The following is a 23,716-nucleotide window of genomic DNA, read 5'->3' as shown; positions in this document are numbered from 1 at the left end:
ATAATGTGCCATAGATCTGGGTCTATGCAGTTTGTTTGGCCTAATCAGTGGTATGCCTACCAAAGGGTACCAGGGTACTCAGGAACATGCCCATAATCCAGGTAATAAAATGAGCCATTGTGACCCATTTATATTTGCTGATAAGTGTACTTTTCTTTTTAAAAATTGTATAAATTTGGGAGTAAGGTTATAAAATCTAAAAGTAATTTCAATTCAAATAATTTCATGCCTTCTAGTCCTATAAAGTAGGACATAGCACATGTTGTTTTTGTTTTAGTACTATGTCTTACTATCCAAAAAAAACACCCTTGGATAGCCTGTTCCGATGTCAGCTGACATCAGAATGAGTAGTCAATGTTTCAGGAATATCTCACACACCTGGCTGCCTATATCGACAGTCTTCCACTAATTTATGTGTAATTAATATACTTACTGTGCTGTCTTTATCGTGGCGGAATGAAAATATGACACTAGCAAATGGACACATTTACATGTTCCATTGACATACATTTGAATTTGTTGCAATGCGATGGTAGTCGAGGTATGCCAAAGTATGTTTAAGTAGGTTCATGTGGTGGATATGTTTCTTGAACAAAATGAACTGTTGCTTACAGTTCCAACAGGCATAATATATATTTATTCATTTTGTTGAAGAATAATATTTCAACTTAACCTGATTTCGGCATTATGAGCTTTCATTTCTTTCCAGCCAAATGAAATGTTGGGCAACGAAATTTGAAAACAGGTCCATTTCTTTTGTGAGAATTTCAATTTATTAGAGAAAAGACATCAGGATAAGTAAAGTCTGACTAAAACATTATAACTTTACTTTGTAGAAAAGCATCGTTATTGGTTGCCAGTTCTGTGTGATATTCCTGAAAATTTGACTTTAGTTACACTGTTAGTCGACATCAAAACACACTACACAGTGCCATTAGTTAGGCAGTAAGACCCATCACCCCCCTTAGAACAAAAATATCGGGTGATGTGTCTTACGTTGTAGGACTAGATTTTTTCATGCCTCTATCCCCATTTAGAAGTGTTTATATGGTATGCACAGTGTTTATCTGTTTCATGGCAGTATTCATTACACAATGCTTGTATCTACAGTTATTTGGATTTTAATAGTTTGAAACCATTATGGGTTGTTGTTGTTGTTCTAGGGTTTAATGCCATTTTTCAGCACAAGATAGGCTATACATAGCGGCCAGTATAACTGGTGGAGGAAGAACCCTGGAAAACCCAGGGAAGAACCACCGACCCACGAGAAGCTACGGGCAGGCTTTCCCATGTACCCACGCTAGCCGAGCCTTGGACTCGAACCCACGCAGACAGAGGTGAGATGGCAGTGATCCGGAACGGTGAGCGCATTAGACCACTCAGCCACTTGGGGCCCCGAAACCATTACACTGGTCAACAGTGAAATCATTACTGACTTGAAAAGGCCCTAATCTGTAGTATTTTGGTGTGCCGAACACGAATATAACCGTGAAAAATTTGTATTGGCTCTCGTTTTGAAGATATTCATATACCTCATTTTCTATGTTTCACTGTGTAAATTTCTCCAGTAGGACTGCAGCAACATCCGGAATAATGATGTAACATTGCATAATACCATCATGCTCACATCATCCACAGTTGATTGGATCATTTTCTGATGCAATGCAATACTAATGCCATGCGGCTGCTGAAGTAAGTTGACGTCAGCAGTGTACTATACATGTGTAGGCCTATTATACTAATGCCAGGCGGCTGCTGAAGCTGACGTAAGCAGTGTACTATATAAAGCCCAATCAGATAGGTTCAGCATTTAAAATATTTTAGACGTTGTGCGAGACAGTTCAAGCTACTGTTACATAAAACTTATTATTTTATCCATTTACGTACAATAAAGAACAGTAATGCCTCGAAAGTGTGTTAATACCGCGGACAATTTTTGCTATATTTGTGGGGAAGTGACATTTGCCAACCAGAAGAAAAGTATCAATTCTCAAGTGAAGAAGGCATATCATCTTTACTTCGGATGCAAGGTTGGTGACCAAGACAAGCCTTGGGCTCCGCATATATGCTGTGCTACATGTACAACACAGCTTTCACAGTGGTTGAATTGCAAAAGGTCATCAATGCCGTTTGCAGTCCCAATGGTGTGGAGAGAGCCAAGCAACCACCTAAATGACTGTTACTTCTGCTTGGTTCCTCCTCTTTCCGGCGGAATAACGAAGCGAAAGAAGTCGAGAATAGTCTACCCAAACATTCCGTCTGCATTGAGACCAGTTCCACATGGTGAGGGACTTCCTATTCCAGAACCTCCAGCAGAATATTCTCTTGATTCATCTGACGAAGACAAAGGTGAGTCGACCTGTTCTTCTCCTGGTCCATCAGCATGCAGTGATCCAGATTTTCACTGTGGTGCATCATCAACCCCACACAGAATAACACAGGAAGAACTAAATGACCCGATTCGTGATTTGGACTTATCAAAGAACAAGGCAGAATTGCTAGGATCAAGACTCCAACAATGGAATCTTCTAGAAGAAGATGTCACAATTACTGCATATCGAAAGCGCCACCAGCAATTGGAGCCTTTCTTCAGAAAGGAAAGTAATCTGATATTCTGTTCCGATATTGAGGGCCTCATGAATGCTTTAAAAATCACTCATGACCCACAAGAATGGAGACTATTTGTGGACTCTTCGAAACTGAGTCTCAAGGCTGTGCTTTTGCACAATGGAAACATTCTTCCATCTATTCCAGTAGCGTATGCTGTCCACATGAAAGAGACATACGACAACTTAAGGCAGCTACTGAATTCCATTGAGTATAACAAGTACAGCTGGCACCTCTGTGGTGATTTGAAGGTAGTTGCCCTTTTAATGGGACTGCAGCAAGGATATACAAAATACATGTGTTTCTTATGCGAGTGGGATAGCCGAGCAAGGGAAATGCACTACATGAGGAAGGAATGGACTCACAGGCAGAATGTAGCCATTGGAGAGAAGAATATCCAACACCCAGCTCTGGTTGAGGCTCAGAAAATCTTGCTACCACCCCTTCACATCAAACTAGGTTTGATGAAGAACTTCGTGAAAGCCATTGACCGGACTTTGCCAGCATTCCGATACCTGCATGAAAAATTCCCTCGACTCAGCGAAGCAAAGATTAAAGAGGGAGTTTTTGTGGGTCCTCAGATTCGAGAGCTTTTCAAAGATGACCGGTTCAACAACTTGCTGGAAGGTGACGCGAAACAAGCATGGAATGCTTTTCGCCTAGTTTCTACAAACTTCCTCGGAAATGTTAGGGCAGAAAACTATAAGGAACTAGTAGAAGACATGTTGATGAAGTATAAGAAACTTGGCTGCAATATGTCTCTAAAGATTCACTTCCTTCATTCCCATTTGGATTTCTTTCCTAGCAACTGTGGTATTGTTAGTGATGAACACGGCGAACGTTTTCATCAAGATATCGCAACAATGGAACAAAGATACCAGGGAAAATGGTCCACTACAATGCTGGCTGACTACTGCTGGACACTCCTCAGAGATGCTCCCGAACAGCTGTACAAGAGACAGGCGAAGAAATCTAAGATGTAGTCAATGACTTGATTTTTTATAGGTAGGCTATCACAGTTGACCTTTTACTATTGGAATGCATTTCGTTATGTAAACATTAATTTCTTGCAGATTACAAAAAAACTAGAGCCAATTTTGCAATTTGACTGTCATATTCGTGTTCAGCACATAAAAATTGATAAGAATTGACTAATTTTATTTCAGTAACATGACTTTTGTAAAAATTTGTTGTCCAGTGTTATGGGTAATTTAAATACTACTCACCACAGAGTAAATTGTCGGTATTGTTTACGATCAGTGCTTCCTAGCAAGCATATTGCTTCCACTTGTAGTCAAGTCCTGCATTTGTGTTAATGGTTTGTTTGTTGTGGGGTTTAACGCCATTTTTCAGCACACGATAGGCTATGCAAGGCGGCCAGTATTAATGGTGGAGGAAGAACACGGGAAAACCTCAGGAAAAACCACCGACCCACGAGAAGCTACTGGCAAGCTTTCTCGCATACCCACATTGGCCGAATCCTAGACTCGAACCCATGCAGACTGAGGTGAGCTGGCAGTGATCTGTAACGGAGAGCACTTTAGACCACTCGGGGCCCCTGTGTTAATGGTTGTGTTTTGCTAACTACTTTGAAGTAATACAAGTTTTGATTTAAGATGTATTTTCCCCTCCCCCCATTAGTTAGGTTTAATTCCTAAGTGATATTTGCCAGGTGATATTTGTCAAGTATTCTGCTAGAGCACATGGCACCATAAGCCCGTGGCTTGTAAAGGCACTACTCACTTTGTTTTCATGTTGACAATCTGTTTGATCATGCCACAAAATTAATACATGTTCCTGTCCAGTGCCAAGTGTCCTGTCTCTTTCAGTGAAATGTTTGACAATAATCTGCACTTTGTTTTCTTGTTTAACAACCCTTTGATTGAGCCATGAGTGATACTTGCTCAGTGTCAAGTAACAGAAGGTGGTTATTTGAATTGCCACACAACTGACACATGTTAAGTTACAACCTTTAACAGACTTCACATAGATACTGGTTTGTTCACGTCTACTATAATTTCCTTTTGATCAGGTACATGGGTAACCAAGACCAACAGGTACCTGGCAGATGTTTACTAAAATTCTGAAAATCCTAATCAGTAGAACAAACACAGACCCTGCCAATAGCATGTAAGAGTCAATATTGTTTGCGTGTGTGTATGTGTAATTTGGATTTTTAACGTAGCTTTAACAATTTTGCAGTCATACTGCTAATATGTCTGAAGTGTGACAATTTATAGTGATGTCTAACCCTGGGGCATCATGCTGCAGACATGTAGCATGATATCCCACCTAGTCACATTCTGACACCAAGCCGACCAATCTTAACACTAACCCCATAATGATGAGCGCCAAGCGAGGCAGCTGTTAGTACCATTTTTGTAAGTATTTGGTATGACTCGGCCAGGGATCTAACCCACGACCTTCCACTTCCGAGGTGGATTCTCTAACCACTAGGCCACCAAGAGCGGTATTATTGTTTGCAGCTGGACCTAACTTGCTAACAACTCATTTTATAAGAGCCTTAGGAGCTTGGAGTGCTATGTAAAAAACTATTTTGAAAAAACTTTTAAATATACCTTTAATGCTTAATTTATTCTTTAATGGATAAAAAAATTTCAAGGAGGGTTGAAAATTGCCCTCCTTGCTTCCCAACCGAAGAATAGAAAGGAGAAAAAAGGGTACAGACATGCTTACAAGTCCATCTGCAAACTGCACAAACACAGATCTGATATAATGTGCTGGTTGTTTGCATTGGAATGAATATTATGAAAATTAGTTCTATCACTGTCTTTACTCAATAATCCACTGAATAAAAAACACAGACCCTGATCTATCACAGCATTGTGCAATGGCAGATCAGGATCTATCAGAGCATTGTGCAATGGCAGATCCAGATCTATCAGAGCATTGTGCAATGGCAGATCAGGATCTATCAGAGCATTGTGCAATGGCAGATCCAGATCTATCAGAGCATTGTGCAATGACAGATCCAGATCTATCAGAGCATTGTGCAATGACAGATCCAGATCTATTAGAGCATTGTGCAGTGACAGATCCAGATCTATCAGAGCATTGTGCAATGGCAGATCCAGATCTATCAGAGCATTGTGCAATGACAGATCCAGATCTATCAGAGCATTGTGCAATGACAGATCCAGATCGATGTTGCTTCTAGTTGGAAAGGACTTGCATTCAAGTATATGGTAAGTGAAGTCGGTTCATATTATGGTATGGTGTAAATGGCTGGAATACACCTAACTGGATAGCTGCCACATAAATGAAATTTTTGCTTCTAGTTTCCTTATTTTCTGCACATCTTGAATAGGACTGTGATTAAAGTACCTGGAGAACCGCAAGGAATTTGCATGTGTTACTTTTATTGCCAAAGACTCTCTGGTTTCTGCAAACATTTGCACACAAAGAACCTATCAAGAAACATATCCTTTTTTCCTCCAAAACTAAAGGCATTAATCCCTATGATCATGACCTTTAACCTTTTGACCGTTACCAGTTTACTGTGTCTGATATCAATTTATCTCTGGCAATAAATGTCAGATCCAAAAATCATAATAATGCACACCCTACATTTAAAGAACTGCTCCCTATCACACTGAAATTCAAGCTTGGCCTTGAATCATCAGGGATATTTCTTCTACCTTAAAGGGCAATTGCATTTGGCCTTGAATCATCAGGAATATTTCTTCCACCTTACATGGCAACTGTCATGTCTCACCTTTTTCTTTTGCAACAGAGAAAACGCATGGTATGTAATGATGTGAAACCAGAATTTAATTGCTTTCTCAACAAACATAAACATTAAATTTTAAAAAAACTGTGCAAGATCAGAGTTTAGCAGATACAATGGAATCAGGGCAATACCCATGCTATAAAAGCGGATGCAGTATAGAAAGGTACTTTATACTGTAAACTGAAGGATTTATACTGAGGGAATACTGCATATGATGGTAATGCCATTGCTGATGACTGAAGGCACAAACTATAGTGGCTCAGTAGTTAGCTTATAAATTCAAAGGGTGTAGGTTCAAATCCTACCATTGGTTTCACCCAGGTCAGCAAGCATGGTGTGGCAAACGCATTTTACTTATGTTGATAAAACAACCAAACTGTAAATAGGATAATCTGAAGATTTTGATTACCTGTAGAAAATGCTTATGGCCTAAAAATGAAACACTTTCCAATCTTAATTCTACTCTGTTATCTTAATATAAGAAAACTGGGGGGGGGGGGATATTAGAAAATGTGGTACTGTCTCATGCAAAAAGGTAGCATTTAAGCAGTTTAATGGTTTCCCATGACCTAATATTGATCAAGCCCCAGAGAATGTGAGCTTTCATGCATGTGATCTGGTGCTACACTTTGATCTCATAACAGATGGAGCTGTCCCAAAAGACCAGGCTCTGTACCACCTTCTCTAAGTAAACATATTAACCACAATCAAAATCATTGACCAACTTCTATTAGATCCATAAATTGAGCTGATGAAAGAACGTATTTGTCTGTTGACGGATAGCTTCATTATTGATGAGATTATTTAGGGAGACAGAATGCCAATCAAAAATCAATAGCTTTCGATTGACTACCTGTGAATATACAGTAGTGTTACAATACATAACGAAAAATTCCACGAATGCTATGGCTTGCATGCAGCGTCACTTGCATCTAATAATCTATAGTCACAAGAGCAAGTAAAATAGCTCAATCTCATCTATTTTTAAAAATTAATGTTTAACCCTTGAAATGAAATCACATTTATGTAATATGTCAAATCTGATGACTATAAAACTTTATGCAATCATTTAGCATTAAAAGTAGGTCAGCATGACCTACCTTTGCTGGCAGTGAGTACTACCTGTCAAGATGAATGTGCAGGTTTTATGACCAGGTATGTATGTGTCCAGAATAAATGGAGCTCATACCAAAACCAAGCAAGGATGATTTAAACCATACCTACACACATACAGTAAAGTGCATTAAATTGTACCTGCAGAACATAACAGTACAGTGCACTAAACCATATCTACATAACAAACAGTACATTAAAATAAAATGTACCTGCAGAACACATGTTGCACTAAACCATATCTACAGAACAAACAGTACAGTGCATTAAACCATATCTACATAACAAACAGTACATTAAAATAAAATGTACCTGCAGAACATATGTTGCACTAAACCATACCTACAGAACATACAGTACAGTGCACTAAATCACATCTACATAACAAACAGTACATTAAAATAAAATGTACCTGCAGAACATATGTTGCACTAAATCATACCTACAGAACATACAGTACAGTGCACTAAATCACATCTACATAACAAATAGTAAATTAAAATAAAATGTACCTGCAGAAAATACAGTACATTGCATTAAACTGTATCTACAGAACATACAGTACAGTGCATTAAACTGTACCTTCAGAACATATAGTACAGTGCATTAAACTGTATCTACAGAACATACAGTAAAGTGCATTAAACTGTATCTACAGAACATACAGTAAAGTGCATGAAACCATACCATCAGAATGTACAGTACATTGCATTAAACTGTACCTGCAGAACATACAGTACAGTGCACTAAACCATACCTACAGAACATCAGTACAGTGCATTAAACCATGCCTACAAAACATACAGTACAGTGCATTAAACTGTACCTACAGAACATACAGTAGAGTGCATTAAACTGTACCAACAGAACATACAGTACAGTGCATCAAACCGTACCTACAGAACATACAATACATTGCATTAAACCATACCTTCGGAATATACAGTACACTGCATTAATCTGTACCTTCAAAATATACAGGACATTACATTAAACTGTACCTTCAGAATGTACAGTAAAGCACATTAAACCATACCTACAGAACATACAGTACAGTGCATTAAACCGTACCTACAGAATATACAGTACACTGCATTAAAACGTACCTTCAGAACATACAGTACAGTGCATTAAACTGTACCTTCAGAATGTACAGTAAAGCACATTAAACCATACCTACAGAACATACAGTACAGTGCATTAAACCGTACCTACAGAATATACAGTACACTGCATTAAAATGTACCTTCAGAACATACAGTACAGTGCATTAAACTGTACCTACAGAACATACAGTACAGTGCATTAAACTGTACCTACAGAACATAAAGTACAGTTCATTAAACTGTACCTATATATAAAAACTAATACTAAAATGATTATTTAATATCTGACCCTTTTCAGGACTACAGTATTAAAAGATTATGTGTTAAAGTTGGTATGATTTCATCAAGCAGATGACACTTGAAAGAAAGAAATATAATTTAAAGTTTTTTTAACATTCAAAACCTGTTGCACAAACTTTCAGTAACCTATTAATATGTCACATATAAATACATTTAATTAAAATATATACTCTGAACATACCTCAATTTGAAATTTTAGTATGAGCTACAAAAGTAGAGAAGTTGGATGTCATTTCTAGCTGTACTTATTAAACTTTCTAGGTACAAAACTCGCTCAAGTACAAGCTGAAAGTGTAATACAGTGGAACCTGTCTTGAAAGACCACCACTTCTGCCAAAACATAATAGTCTCTTATGACAGGTGGTGTCTCATGACAGGTCACATCACTATATAATCAAACAATCTGTACATGGAGGACATGGTCTCTTAAGACAGGTGGTCTCTCATAGCAATGGTATCAAGACAGCTTTTACTGTTCTTCTGAAACTGTGCAACTTCAGCGAAAATTAAGTTAGAATCATAGAACTTCCAGTATCTTCATAATTAATGTTCCCCTCTTAGATTATTAAATTTCGCCAATGATGATGTACCATAAGTACAGAATGCACTGACCATATTTGACCTGTCTTGGCAGTGTGCTGTAGAGCATACAGAAATTCTGAGAACTAAGCCTGTGAAAATCCTGTCTCTATCTGTACTTGTCTCACCAGGTGTTAACTCTCACTCAATTCCACTCAAGAGTGGATTCTAAATGACTAGTTTGCCATTACCTGTTTATCATTAAAGTACCTACTGCAGATGCAAACATCATGGGTCAATTGCCGAACAGATCAGTGCAACAACATTGGTTCACTGTAACTGTAAATCCTGAAGATTTCTTGTAATGAGATGCACTTAAGTGGATACTTGACAAACACAATTGAAAAACAGTCAATACGCTGTGTGAACTGTACCCTGTATATGAGGGGAGTATTTGACCTTGACCTTGAGTTTCATGCTCACAAAGTTTCAAGAATACCAGCCAGGTGAAACAGAAACAGAAGAGTCTAACATTCACAAGCCCAATTAAAAGTAACACCAAAGTCACATATATAGAATGTGGAAGATAGTATGCTCTACTGACCTCTAACCTACAAGAAACATCACAGATATGGAAAATAGTATATTCTAATGACCTCTAACCTAAAAGAAATATCACAGATATGGAATATAGTGTAATCCAATTACCTCTAACCTACACAAAATATCACAGATATGGAAAATAGTATACTCCAATGACCTCTAACCTACAAGAAACATAACAGACATGGAATATAGTATACTCTAATGACCTCTAACCTACAAGAAACATCACAGATATGGAACATAGTATACTCCAATGACCTCTAACCTACAAGAAATATCACAGATATGGAATATAGTATACTCTAATGACCTCTAACCTACAAGAAATATCAGATATGGAATATAGTGTACTCCAATGGCCTCTAACCTACAAGAAACATCACAGATATGGAATATAGTATACTCCAATGACCTCTAACCTACACAAAATATCACAGATATGGAACACAGTATACTCCAATGACCTCTAACCTACAAGAAACATAACAGACATGAAATATAGTATACTCTAATGACCTCTAACCTACAAGAAATATCACAGATATGGAATATAGTGTACTCCAGTGACCTCTAACCTACACAAAATATCACAGATATGAAACACAGTATACTCCAATGACCTCTAACCTACAAGAAATATCACAGATATGGAATATAGTATACTCTAATGACCTCTAATCTACAAGAAATATCACAGATATGGAATATAGTGTATTCCAATGGCCTCTAACCTACAAGAAACATCACAGATATGGAATATAGTATACTCTAATGACCTCTAACCTACAAGAAATGTCACAGGTATGGAATATAGTGTACTCCAATGACCTCTAACCTACACAAAATATCACAGATATGGAACACAGTATACTCCAATGACCTCTAACCTACAAGAAACATAACATACATGGAATATAGTATACTCTAATGACCTCTAACCTACAAGAAATATCACAGATATGGAACATAGTATACTCCAATGACCTCTAACCTACAAGAAACATCACAGATATGGAATATAGTATACTCCAATGACCTCTAACCTACAAGAAATATCACAGATATGGAACATAGTATACTCCAATTACCTCTAAACTACAAAAACAGCACAGAGGATACACTTATTACCCTAACTGTTACATCTGCACAGACAGTAATCAGATATTGTGTAGACAGTCAGCTTATTTACAAAGCACACAGAATAAACCTACCCTACTTGGAAATCCTCATAATAAGGCTCCATGTTATACATCTGAGAAGTATTTTTTAAAAATCATGCAGTATTCCAAAGATAGGCAGGTCATTACTAAACATTATGCTGCAAAGTGGACCTTTTTATACCCAAGAAATACTGGTCCCAGTCCCATTCTAAACTATAAAAAAAATCCCTGCAGGATTAGACAACAATAGTCAAGGGCTATAAGTATCCAAAAACTAAGTCCAGCATGAATGTCACTTGATGTGCCTGCCCTATATTCAATAGTACATTATGTAGTATGTAGCTATGGTGGCGCTCTACAGTTTTGTATTTTGCACAGATTAGGTTTTCAAAGAAAAAGAATTTCCCCGGCTTTCCTCACTGGTTATACTGGCTATTTAAAAAAGACCTTGTATATCTTAGGTATAATTCAAAGAACCTTTAATTCCCTTTATTTTGGTATATGATTGTTGGGTGTAATATGGGTTATAGAGTATACAGCTTGGCCTTACTTCAGATGTGCACCTTTCAAAAAAGTGCTAGCTCTACTTGGTCATTTTCACTTCCGGAACTTCAGAGGTAAATTGTATAAAAAAAAGAGCCGATAACTTTTTTTTACATTTTATATATTTGGTAATTCATTCACTGCACTTTCAGAAGCTGGTATTGTCTAGTCTGGCAAAATTCATTTTCATTATTTTAATAGCTGCTATGTATAGTGTACTTTAGACTAATTCAGGCTGATTTTTTAACACAAGGGAGCAGTCATTTTAGTTAGCAGTGTGCTTAAATCATGTAAAATTTCCAAAAGTACAATATCCAAAGAAATATCATCCACATTACATTAATGTAGCATAGAGGTATGCCAACATTCTCTCCATTGTGCATGTTTTAAATGCGAACTACTTCACCTTACATACGTCACTCTCTCAAAAGTACATATTTACTGGTGAGCGCTCCCTATATGCCTGCCTTATATTCAATAGTACTTTATGTAGCTATATGCCTGCCCTGTATTCAATAGTACTTTATGTACCTATATGCCTGCACTGTATTCAATAGTACTTTATGTGGATATATGCCTGCCCTGTATTCAATAGTACTTTATGTAGCTATGTGCCTGCCCTGTATTCAATAGTACTTTATGTAGCTATATGCATACTCTGTATTCAATATTTCTTTATGTAGCTATATGCCTGCCATATATTCAATAGTACTTTATGTTGCTATGTGCCTGCCCTATATCCAGTAGTACTTTATGTAGCTATATGCCTGCCCTATATTCAATAGTACTTGATGTAGCTATATGCCTGCCCTATATTCAATAGTACTTTATGTAGCTATATCCCTGCTCTGTATTCAATAGTACCAGGAGGTTGTAGTTGACTTGTCACAGAATAAGGCGAGATATAACTTGGTTTTGCCTCAGAATGATCTGATCATTTTCGTCGTACCTATGTACAACGTTACCTAGGGCGGATAATTGTTTTTCTAGGTAAGCAACTGAACAAGCATGTATATCGTCGTAGATTGCTTGCAGCAAGAGACACTAAAAGCACAGTATGCACAGGTATTCTACCCTTACCAATACTCACTCTCTTGTACATTTAAGGCACGTTTGTCTTCTAACTGACACACTGGTCTTTGGATCTTGTCAAGGAATGAATGTTCTCCATTATTGTTCTCCAGTCATAGGGGTAAGTGTGTGTGTATGCATGATTTAGATGTTTAACAATAGAATACAAATGTAATACTTACCATTCCGATGGCCTAGTGATTAGAGCATCAGCCTCAGATGCAGGAGGTTGTGGGTTCGATCCCCAGCCGAGTCATACCAAAGACTTATAAAAATGATACTAACAGCTGCCTTGCTTGGTGCTCAGCATTAAGAGGTTAGTGTTAGGAGTGGTTGACCTGGTGTTCAGATAACGTGACTGGGTGGGATATGATGTTACATGTCTGCTGTACTATGCCCCAGTGCTAAGACATCACTATAAACTACTGTACTGCAAACATTTTAGCAATGACTCAGATTGTTAAAACTATCAGTGTTTCCCTTTACGCACAGTTGTGCATCAGGGACGCACGCTGGAGAAAATTGACGCACACATTTTGTTGTCGTGCATTTTTTTGACGCAAAGGATTTTCATAATATTATCAGGATTTATTTTAATACCCAATGCATTAGACGATGTATGGCTTCGTATATACTTCGAGTATAGGCATTGACTGGTTCCCCGCTTTGTTTGCTCCCTGCCTTGCGCTCCTCTATTCGTATAGCAAAGTGCAATGCAGGGAACATATACAACAATGAACAAGACTAGCATAGGCAATGTTATGACGGAGTAGCTTCCCCTAATCTCGCAAGCTTCTCGCAATTTCCATCGAGCTCAGCAAGCTGTCATCTAGATGTTTAATCTCAAGGCTTGTTGCACTAGAAAGTGATCACCAGATTAAAACGTCAAGCACTAAAATGCATTAGCGAAGAAAGTGAAAGAAGCAGAACACAAAAGAGTAACTGTGGAACTAACTTTAATGAAAAATGGAGAAAATAATTCCCTTGACTGGAATACGGCACATTCATTATGATTACTGGTGCGACTTCTGATTGCAACGATTGCAAAGACTGCAAAAGTGAATAATCTTTTCGTGACAGGATTTTGGAATTTTCAAAAATCTGCCCTCGTTCGCCATAAGATATCTGGAGAACATATTATAACCTAAGACATTATTTCACAACAATGAAATCAGTAAACTTGCAGAGGCAAATGCGTTTTTTGGATTACGAAGTCAGTGGGTCATTGCAGATTTTGTCTGTTTTTAACTTTTGCTGCAATAAAAGAAAGATTTGAAAAGTTCAAGTGTAACTTATTAGAAAGAAGATGAATCATTATCCTCCTGGATATTTGAATAAATGTGTTGTAGGACGAAGTACAATGAAACCTATGATAGTACACATTTGATGAAAGGCAGTAAATTAACTCCCATTTCATTAAAAAGATGTATTTGGCTTTTTGTATTGGCTTATATGTAATGTGTTGGGCTATACTATTGCTTGAGGAGACTATTAAAAGTACAACTTTAAAAGATAAATGAACTAATAAAATTATTCTTTGAATGGACAATGCATTTGTTTGTTAATTGTGCATGTTGGTATATTTGTATGTTTAGAGAGAGAGAGAGAGTATGTTGTGCAAGTTGCAATATCCTATTTCAAGCTGAAAAAGTACGAGTCGTATGAAAATTTGTCAGTATTTTTTTGACCCCAACATTTTTTATTTGACCTCCAGTTTTGACACCAAGGGGTTTTTTGTACCCTCAATTTTACACCCCTGGGGGATACACTGACTATGTTAAAAATATTTTAAAAACAAAAACACAGAAAGAAAAAATTATATATTTTAACTGATTATATATTTTATTATCTGAATAATAATTAATATAAATCTATTACAACTACATAATGAATAGAAGAAGCATCAGTGGTGGCATCCGTCTGGTTAAGATGTGTATAAAATGTGTCCATTTATCAAAATTTACAAATACATGTATTGTCACGTGAAACATTTTCTAAGTGTTTTTTAAGATGTTAGTGACCATTTGCAATTAGCACAAACAACAGACAATACATCATTGTTTCATGTTCCATTATACTAATATTATAACTTTAACACAATAGAAAATGTAACTCATGTAACAAAGATGAAGACACAAAAATTTTATTTCTCTATTTAAAATTTAAAAAATTCAACTATCTTGAAAAATTTGGCCAGCAATGATAATTCTGATGTAATCTAATAATACTGATGTACAATGTATTATTTATTTAGTATCTTGTGTCTGTAATGTAATATTACTTGTATGTACATGTACTTTAAAATATTTATATAGTCCTAGATAATATATTTTGATGTATTATTTTCATTTGCAATATATAATATTGATTCCTCTGGACTTCATGGGTTTTATATATGCTCTGTGGCATGATAACTGGCTAGGTTGACTTCGGAACTAATCACCTGATGTCAAAAGAAACATTTAAGTCCTTATTGTTGATCCGATACTGCTGTTGCTATAAAGTCTCTTGACAGTACTCAATGTAAGTTCTTCTGAAATCTGATTTTAAACAAAGCAATGTTATATTCTGCAACTAGACAAGAATCATCTTACTATAAATGCCAATTCTACTCCATAAGTGTTAAGCGAGATCCACATATGGTAATTAGAAGTAATCAAATTATACACAGTACATAATTGGAAATGTGTGGTATTTATTTCAGTTTAATTCGGTGCAAGTGAGTGCTATTCTCCTAATATAACAATACACAAGAATCACTAAAGAGTAATCAAGTTTTATGGCTGTCAATGTTACGTGATTTGCATGCAGGTTGGTCAGAAATAAATATTTGACAGTGCTGCAAAAAGACCAAATGTCAATAATAAGACTGCTTTCAGGCATGTCAATAGGATAAATTGGTATTAAATTCCAGTTTAAATGTTTTTTAACATTACAGCTGTTTTTACATAACAACGTTGCATGGATGAACACATCTGATCCATAAATATTACTTGAGGCTGGTTTCAATGTCATTCATAAATTACCATCTCGAGAGTGCAGAGAAAATACTGGTGTTTCCTTGCCAAGTTCTTTCATTTTAATGGTCATCATGATTTGTCATTAAACAATTTATGTCAGGTCTATTTGCTACCTGTTTAAAGAATTTTCTTATTTTGTCACATATCACATAACTTGCTGGTTCGCATAACATCTTTACAGACATCATCAGCAACAATCCTGGTCAGCTGCAAACAACCTCTGATTGGTTACACGATGGAGTTTGACAACAGAGTAATAAGCAAGTGTGACACCTAAGACTTTCAGTTAAAACTAAATAGAGACTATAAGTCTTTCTGTGAAAACTCCATGCTGATATGACTTTCCATTCTGAAGAAGCATCAATAGTGAGATTTTCAAGATGGCTGCTAATGTGGCCATGATGGATTTCAAATTGATACCATTTCATTTAATACCAATTAGACATCACACAAAATGATTTAGTGACAACTTTATGCTGATATAATGATCCATTCAGGTGGAGCTGCAACATTTCAAACAAGATTTTAACAAATGCAACTGGTGGCCATAGTGTCTCTCCAGGCATTACCATTTTCATTTAGAACCAACTAGACATCACAAGAAGCCTTCTGGTAAAACCCCACTGGTAATATTACTTTCCTTTCAGTAGGAGTAGCAATAACAAAATTTTCAAGATGGCTGCCATAGACTACAGAGCCCTGTGTGAAACATACATTTGGCACACACACCCCACCAATCATTAAAAAATTTACTGATAAGAAGTCTCAAAAGAAACTGATGTATGTTTTGACAAAATAAAAAGATTTTCATATGAAGAAGGAAAAAAAAAGGTTTTGTTTCATTTTGGTTCCCTTGTATGCCTTGTGTGCCCCATTTCTTCTTTGAATTGGCACCCCTCTAAAAATGGCTATGTAAGTGCAGAGCTTGCACTGGCCCTGGCTAGCAGTATAAGGGTTAGTAATGCTAAACATCTAATTCAAATTTATTTCCCTTTCACTGAAGCAGGTAATCGTCAAAGTTACTTTGCAACCAACCCAGCCGTGTTTATTTAAATAGTAATATTGCTGTTATAATATACAGAAACAAAATGCTGAAAATAAATTATGAAATAATGATATATCAAGTTATCGTTACTTAATTCTCACGGTGAATGCTCACTATATACGTATTTATTTTTAAACCATCATATGCAAAATGTAATGTATTTTTCTCCTTTAACTACTGTAACTTTTCATTACTGATGTATTATTTAACCTATTGACTGAAGTCATAAAATATAGAGAAAATAAAGATACCAATCAATCGATCGGTCTAAATATGTATCATAATTTGATTTAAGTTTACCAAAAGAAATGAAAATGTAGATAACAGATGGGGGATAACAGGCAAACAGACAGAAAGAGTAAAAGTACTTAAGCCATAATAGCATAATTAACAGGCATGCCTGTAACTTGTCTATAAAAAGCATTATACTCCATAAACAGGCATACCTGTAACTCATCTATAAAAAGAATTATACTCCATAAACAGGCATGCCTGTAACTCATCTATAAAAAGTATTTTACTCCATAAACAGGCATGCCTGTAACTTGTCTATAAAAAGCATTATACTCCATAAACAGGCATACCTGTAACTCGTCTATAAAAAGCATTATACTCCATAAACAGGCATGCCTGTAACTCATCTATAAAAAGCATTATACTCCATAAACTGGCATGCCTGTAACTCATCTATAAAAAGTATTTTACTCCATAAACAGGCATGCCTGTAACTTGTCTATAAAAAGTATTATACTCCATAAACAGGCATGCCTGTAACTCGTCTATAAAAAGTATTTTACTCCATAAACAGGCATGCATGTAACTCGTCTATAAAAGCATTATACTCCATAAACAGGCATACCTGTAACTCATCTATAAATAGTATTATACTCCATAAACAGACATGCCTGTAACTTGTCTATAAAAAGTATTATACTCCATAAACAGGCATGCATGTAACTCGTCTATAAAAAGTATCATACTCCATAAACAGGCATGCCTGTAACTCGTCTACAAAAAGTTTAACAAAAGTGTGATCCATGGACATATTCTTTAATCGATGGACAGAACCCATTTCTATATCACCCTACCCCTACTGGACAGAACCCATTTCTATATCACCCTACCCCCACTGGACAGAACCCATTTCTATATCACCCTACCCCCACTGGACAGAACCCATTTCTATATCATGCTACCCCCACAAAGTAAGTTGGGCAAGCAATAACAAATAATTTTCATGTGGATGCTACCAAAGCTATTAGTCTTATAATGATACCTCTGTCTCACAAACAACTTACACTGGTGACTAAACAAAAATGCAAACTTACATAAACACTTACGTAAAATAGTATGTCGACTGTTAATCTTCCATTGTTCATCAATTTCTTGAAAACACAGTCTTCCCCATATTCTTTTATATCCAAGTAGAAACCAAATCCATTGGCCATTTAGAAGATTACAAATGTCTGGCTGTTTATCACACACCAATGCTTTTAAAATTAGAAGGCTACCTCAAAACATCTGCAATTATTCATATGGCATTCTAGTGGAAATTATCATCCTATGTTATTCTTCATTTTCCAATTCTGTTGTTTTAAATCCTCAGCAGTCGTTGTGTATGTAATACTTTTTAACTGTTTATATCAATTTCTCCCTCTCCTCAACACATGAACCATAAAGAATGATCACTGTCAGTGACCAAGTCATGGAAATTTAACAACTCCATATGAGATATACAGTGTGTCTGCTAGACTGTACCTAGATTCCTCTCAACAACTCCATATGAGATATACAGTGTGCCTGCTACACTGTACCTGGATTCCTCTCATATCCTTAAATATGGAGGCTCCTTATTATCTTACAAGTAATTTTGAAACTGGGGGAAATCCACATATATAGTACATGCATATGAAATTAGATCCATCTTGAACAATAACTTATTTAAAACTGAACCCAGATCTGAATTCTAAAAGATTTTTCTTTCTTCTGAAGTCAAACTGTGCAATTCTTAAAAATCTTTAACCACTGTCATTGGTATAAAATCCAAAGTAAACTTCACCTACTTTATCGACCCAGGACAAAATACACTCAAACCTGTGTTTAAGACCACCTCTATCAGGAGACCACTTGCTTGAGAAAACCACAAAATCCAATTGTACACTTAATTAGTTTGATTCTCCATAGCAAACAGCCACCCATTTTCTGAAAATCATTTGGAGTGTTCACATAATGGCATCTTTAGACAATCTCTTATTATGATTCTAATTTGAAGAAACTGCCAATATTTTTATTTTATGTAATTATTTTAAAAATTATTTTCAAAAAATTAGTTTCATGATATAGATTAAACGATCAAGGTACTCTTGACCAATATTAAGGTATTCTTGACCAATATTCAAGTATTCTTGACCAATATTCAAGTATTATTGACCAATATTCAGGTACTCTTGACCAATATTAAGGTATTCTTGACCAATATTCAGGTATTCTTGACCAATATTCAGGTATTCTTGACCAATATTCAAGTATTCTTGACCAGTATTAATGTCTTCTTGACCAATATTCAGGTATTCTTGACCAATATTCAAGTATTCTAGTCCAATAATCAGGGTCTGACAAATCCTAAGACCAATTCTCATGGGTTCTAAAAGCACTGGAGCTAGACTATATGCACCATGAAGTCTTGGAGCCCTGTAAGATACCATGCATTATCTTGAATTTTTTTCTCAAAACGTACATTGCAGTGTACCTACAATTGTTCTTCACAAAGAACAGTAATTGTTAATAAAATATAAAAAAGTAAAAGGTAGTCTAAATAGTTTTATATTTAGGGAGCCATGTTAGTTCAGTTGGCAGTGTACTGGACTCATCATCTGAAAGTCACTGGGTCAATACACAACACAGGCCAGATTTGGTGGGTTGATTCAGTGTGTCCTGGGAAAAATATTTAGTTCCCATTTCCACAACAAGATATCTGAATAAAAAGATGAAAGTGCTCATAAAAACTGACCAACCAACAATATAAGTGCCTTGCTAATAACACTTTTTCCTGGTAGCCTTGAAGGCTATTATCAGCTTCGAACTTTATCAGACCATGAATGATTTCCTCTTCTTACAAGAAGCAGAAGCTGATTGTAGATAAAATCCAAAGGAAAATTTCGACTATTTATTTTCATTAAAATAATAAGACCCTTAACTCCACCAGTGTATATCAATGAAGAAAATGACGGTAATTGCAACTGCCGGATTCTGCAATCAACATCACTTCTGAATCCTTTAAACTGCAGAGGGATTGCAGAACACTACATCCTTGATGAATGGTGTGTGACACTAATTACTTATCAAGCATTATATCGACAATGAAAGTGCAAATTAGTGCTCTTGTAAATTAATGCATCTCACTTGCTTACTTATCAGCACACAAAACACACAGACAAAAGTGTAGTAAACATCAAGGTATCCAAACCGCAATGAGGGCTGAATGAGGAATTTGATCAATGTTTGTAATTAACACACACAAGAACAATGCTGTAAGAATATCCTCATCAGGAATAACTTGGGAAGATAGTGTACACAAACCACATGCTCAACAGCTGACTGCCAGCCAAGGCATTACCAGGCTAGTATATACACATTTCCAATCAATATCAATACAAGAGACAGACCCAACAGTCATAAAAATTTCAACATTGACCATTTAACCATACTAACAGTGAACAGACTAGCTTCTCTGCATATCTATGAAGATAACTAACAATGGACCTCAAATGAACAATCAAACTAACAGTAATGACTAGCACCTCTCTGGGCAGGGCATGAAGTATGCAAATGAGATACAAGTGCCACACCCCATTCAACCCAAAAGATCATAATGTGAGGATGACATCAAAATATAATTCCCTACTGACTGTGTCTAAAAGGTTATTTCATGTATATAATCAATTATGCCTACTGGACAGCATTACAATGTATGAGAACTATTAGCAAACACAGTGAAAATCCCTAACGGCTATGTAGCTTAAACTGAATTTTCTGGTAAAACTACCAAATTAAGCTGTTTACAAATCCTGATACACAATATTTCAAATCAAAAGATAATATTGTAAAAAACTGCATTTATACTTTAGTACAATAATTTGTACAAATTTCTCTGTGAACATTATGAAAATCTTACGGGGGGGGGGGGGTCAAAGTAAAGATGGATGAAGACAATATAATACAACAGTAAAGCACCTGTTCTTCATATATCTGGTCATATATCAGATCTGATTAGCAATCCAATACAACAGTTTTCGTTCTCTCATGGATATCACGTCTTTAAAAAGTTACAACTATTAAAATATAAAATTTTTCCAGTTGTCCAAAACCCCAAGCACAGTGGGAAAAAATGTCCTTGTTCAGACTGCAAACAAATACTTCCATCTGTGTTAAGTCTATTAAGTATCTGTTACCACAGACCAAGAGGCTAGTTACAAATTATGGGGAGAAAAAAAACAATAAGCTGGTGTATAAAACATAAAGTCACATGGCTAACACTAAGACAATGATTTTCAAAACTTACAAAATCTGGAACTTTGAGTATTTACTATGCTTCATTTTAAAACCTCTATAGCTTACTCTAAAAACTACACACATCTTCTTGAAACACAAATGCCAAACTACAGTGATCTACTTTGGTGGAATGGTAATGTACTCAAAGACTCTTCCAAACACAACACTACACAACTCTGCACACAGTGAACAGTTACCAAAATGCAAAACTGAAGTCAATAAGTCATAGTAACCCAATTTGTAAACAAAGGTACTGCACTGTTTCCACACATAAAACTTGCATAACTCTAAAGGAAAGAATGCCCAACAAACTGACCTTAATGTAAAACTAAACAAACTCACTTAGGTGTGAAATAACAGTCATGGTGACATTATTTTAGTCTGGTATACATAACCAAATATATATGTGTAAGACTCAGATCAACAGTATCTCAGACAACAATATCTGACAAACTGACCCAAGTAAAAAACTGAAGTTACAGAAGTATGATATATTGCACACCGTGACCTATACCTGATCGAAAGACAATGCACTCACCAAAATGCAACATGGCAAGCTTTATAACCCCACTGCCGAAAGTAAATGAGAGAGTGACCTAAATGAAAAATTTGGCCAAACAGATGACTAACAGTGAGAATATCTGTGGCATAAAAAAAACTTCACTTTTTGTTTTAAAAATGTGAAAATCAAAATCATTATATTCTACTCATTTTCCATACCTAAATTTTGTCTTATTCTGGTCCCTATGTTATTGAACGGTCACGATGCTTAATATGTATCATAAGACAGAGCTTCTCAAACTAAGGTATGCGGACCACTGATGGTCCAACAGCTCTATTCATGTGGTCCACGGAATGGTTGCAGAATAAATGAGAACCTGAACTTTCTATAAAAAAAAGGGTAGGCTCATCCATCACATTAGAAAGGAAATACTACTGATTTTAAAATAAGCTGTTTGCTTTTATTTGTAGAACAAAATATATTAATTATTATTAAGTTTTTTAATATCTAACGCTGTATGCAAAGCACATAATCATTATAATAGTTAGCTAATGGTACAATCAACTTAAGAAAGAATCTTAAGTGGTCCACCAAGACCCTTGGCAATCAATAAGTTATCTGCAGAGACCCTCAGCAATATTCAAGTGGTCTGCACAAAAAGTTTAAGAACCACTGTCCGAAGAGAGTATACAAAAACAAGAAAACCAGGTTACTGTGATCAATATTTACATTCAGGTAAGCTCTGCTGGTTTCTGAAAGCCCCAAATTATGCTATTTTAATCCATAGCCACATGAACTATTTTGAACAGTATACAAGCATGGCAGACAAATCCTGCACAACATTATAAATGCAAGGGATTAATGTATCAGCTGAATGAAACCAACCCAAAACTTTCAAGAGATTAGAATTTGTAAACCTGTATTAATGAAATTAAATTTGCACGATTTCTTTTAAATCTAAACAAACATGATGTTGTTGTTGCAGGGTTTAACGCCATTTTTCAGCACAAGATAGGCTATACATGGCAGCCAGTATAATTGGTGGAGGAAGAACCCTGGAAAACCCCAGGAAGAACCACCGACCCACGAGAAGCTACTGGCAGGCTTTCTCATGTACCAACATTAGCCAAGCCTGAGACTCGAACTCACGCAGACAGAGGTGAGATGGCAGTGATCCATAACGGTGAGCGATTTAGACCACTCGGGGCCCCATGAAAAAAGTATGTAATTAGTTTAATAGATCATTATGTCAAACATTTTTCACAACATCCAATGAACTGGTAAAAATGTAATGTTCAAATATTATAAAACAATGTACACAACTTAGTGCAGCTGATGATGATGACCATGATATGGGTTAAACTGCCCTGTTCACGTGTCTCTCCCTCTCTGAGGCCCAAGATGGCCAAGTGGTCTAAGGCACTCGCCATTACCGATCACTCACATATCCCACCTCTGTCTGCATGAGTTTAAGTCTTGGTTCAACTATAGTGGGTGTATGAGACTTTCCAGTAGTTTCCTGTGGGTCAGTGGTTTCTGGGGGTCTTCCCAGTTCCTTCACCAAATTTACTGGCTGCAATTTATAATAAAAACTAGCATTAAAGCCCAAAATTTCAACAATCTCTCTCTGTCTCTCTGTATGTCTCTCTCTCACTCAGTCTCATATCATGGGCAGGACTCATTAGTGAGAGACTTTGTCCAAAGCACTCATCAGTTTTCGCATAATGTCGTCTTGAGCTTCTGACTTTATAATTCTGCAGAAAGCTCTGTGGGGTGTCATTAGAGTGGACCCTTATTTTACTCTTTACAGTTAAGACTCTTT

General features: G+C 36.2%; 1 protein-coding gene across 3 annotated transcripts in view; it reads right to left on the bottom strand.

Moving 5' to 3' along the window:
- Window positions 1-23,716, bottom strand: part of LOC149785221 (liprin-alpha-1-like) — a 152,320-nt gene that overhangs the window by 112,869 nt on the left and 15,735 nt on the right. The gene's annotated exons all lie outside the window — the stretch shown is intronic.

Source organism: Sinohyriopsis cumingii, chromosome 13 (assembly GCF_028554795.1).
Source record: "Sinohyriopsis cumingii isolate HCF-2022 chromosome 13, ASM2855479v2, whole genome shotgun sequence".
Classification (NCBI taxonomy): Eukaryota; Metazoa; Mollusca; class Bivalvia; order Unionida; family Unionidae; genus Sinohyriopsis; species Sinohyriopsis cumingii.
The sequence above is the reverse complement of the archived record's forward strand: the minus strand, read 5'-3'. Positions and strand labels throughout refer to the sequence as shown.